The following is a 2,045-nucleotide window of genomic DNA, read 5'->3' as shown; positions in this document are numbered from 1 at the left end:
TTTTTATTTATTTTCTTGTTAATTTCAGTTTTATTTAACTTATGAATTTTATTTTTTGTCTTTTTCAATTTTTAATATTTAATTTTAGCTTTAATAAATTTTGTTTTCTTTTTTTCTACAAATCCCAAATTTGTTTTCTTTTCTTATTTGTCTGGAACAAAATGATAAATTTTAACTTTGCTTCTCTGAGGATTCGACCCTTTCCTCACCACTAAACTACGTTCTTTATTTAGTTTTAAGGATTGGACAAATATAAATTATTAAACTAGTGTCCTAGGTGCTTGACGATGCATCTCGGGTGCACCAACTATCGGCATGGTGCTGAGATGTCCAAGTCGCTAGGTCAGTGAAGGGCCAAATCACCCCTTACCATTAAGTGGTTTTGCTTTTCTTTGGTTTTTTTTTTTACCAACATAGATATCCTACGCTAATCATATTTTTCAAACTTTATCTTCCTGTTTTTTCTCCGGGTTTATAATATAAGCTAGAATACCTAGATGAATTCCAAAATACTGTCATTCTGGCCAAGTCTTCCAAATGAACTATCTCCAAATTCCTTTACAAGTCATGTGTTCATTTCTATGTTTTATCTAGAAGAAACAAAACAAATTTCTTTCTGTGCAAATGGACAGCCGAATGGTGAAATTCAGAGCAAGCACTAGAAATCTAGTTCACAAGGAGGATGTAACATAAATCGATCAAGAGTTCAAGACACGACGAAGTTGCTATCTAGGCATGCTTGTCGACTGGATCAATTCCAATTCCAATGGGATTCTGCCTGTGGTGGCCACGTGTGTCAGCAGCGTGGACGTTCATTGTTTCAGTCCTGTGCTCCGCCTTTTCCTTGTGCAGTTCTGCCTTGGCTTCAGCCTTTTTGGCCTCCTCCCGCTCGTGGGCCATCTCCTTCTCCTCTGTAGTTTTTGCTATCGCCTTCTCTACCTGCAAATATGACGTCCAATGAAATGAATGATTGTAGCAGAAGCTTAACGACCCATTCATTAGAGAGAGAGAGAGAGAGAGAGAGAGATTAACCTTCTCTTCAGCCTTGGCTTTAGCGATATTGACGTGCTCCTTAGCAGAACTGGCCGTGTCGCTGATCTTCTCCTTGGCTGCCTGCATTTTCTAACGCTTCCTTCTACTTTGTTATGCTCAGACAAGATCGATCGAAACGAATTCAACACCGAGATGGACAGACAGACGGATTATATATCTTTTCAACGGAGAAGCTGACTTCTCTATTTCTAAATTATAGGGTAGATTATTCCTAAAACAATGCCACCATAACTGCCGCGCATGGAAATAATTCTCACCTCTAAATCTCTAATGGCAGGACGATGACGAGAGCTTCGCGCAGCCACAGATGATGCCATGGAAACTCGACTGCCTAGCCAAAATTGTAGAATACAAAATTGAGCCAAAATAAAAAAATTCTAGGACCTCGTACTGTGGAGCTGGCCAACAAATGCCTCGCCCATTCGATCGACGATCGTTAGTATTTGTCTTCACGTTCGGGTCCAATATGAGTCCAGGACCAGGCCCAATCCAATCTGAATACTGGCCCATTTTAGATCAGTCCAATTCAAAGTATCGGATGAATATGCTCAGATTGGTTTTAATTTAGATTAATTTAGATTTGTTTCAATCTAAACCTGGTCCATTGATGTATGGGTCATGGCTGAGCAGACCCTGTGAGACACGTGGCTGCCCAGCTATCGCCCCACCATGCCATCCTAGCTCGGCCACGTCGACATAGCTCGGCCGAGCTACGCTATCATTGTGGCCCCCCCATCTTATCCTTCAAGCCACGTCAACTACACGTCACATAGATGAATACAACTACGGATAAGGAGGAATAAGAAAGACGACTCTACTGGGGAATGGGACTCTATCCCGAAAACCTCGGCGACTAACCTCATCCCGTCAACCCTGGGAGCCCAATCCGACCAGGACACGGATTTTCGGTTATAAGAAGGTACTCCACGCTCGAGGAAAGGGATCCCAACTTCTGACACCCGTACTGCTACTTAGTTCGAACCAGCATCCTT

General features: G+C 41.9%; 1 long non-coding RNA gene across 1 annotated transcript; it reads right to left on the bottom strand.

The window, feature by feature from the left end:
- Positions 1-498: 498 nt before the first annotated feature.
- On the bottom strand, positions 499-1,221 carry LOC148880779 (uncharacterized). Its single transcript, XR_016104652.1, has 2 exons — positions 1,033-1,221; positions 499-939 (listed from the first exon to the last, which is right to left on the bottom strand). It is a non-coding gene; the product is annotated as an uncharacterized LOC148880779 (long non-coding RNA).
- Between the last annotated feature and the right edge of the window lie 824 nt (positions 1,222-2,045).

This window comes from Nelumbo lutea, chromosome 1, assembly GCF_056320005.1.
Source record: "Nelumbo lutea isolate HS-2025 chromosome 1, American lotus-T2T, whole genome shotgun sequence".
NCBI classification, from domain to species: Eukaryota; Viridiplantae; Streptophyta; class Magnoliopsida; order Proteales; family Nelumbonaceae; genus Nelumbo; species Nelumbo lutea.
Note: the sequence above shows the minus strand (reverse complement) of the source record. Positions and strands in the feature narration are given on the sequence as shown.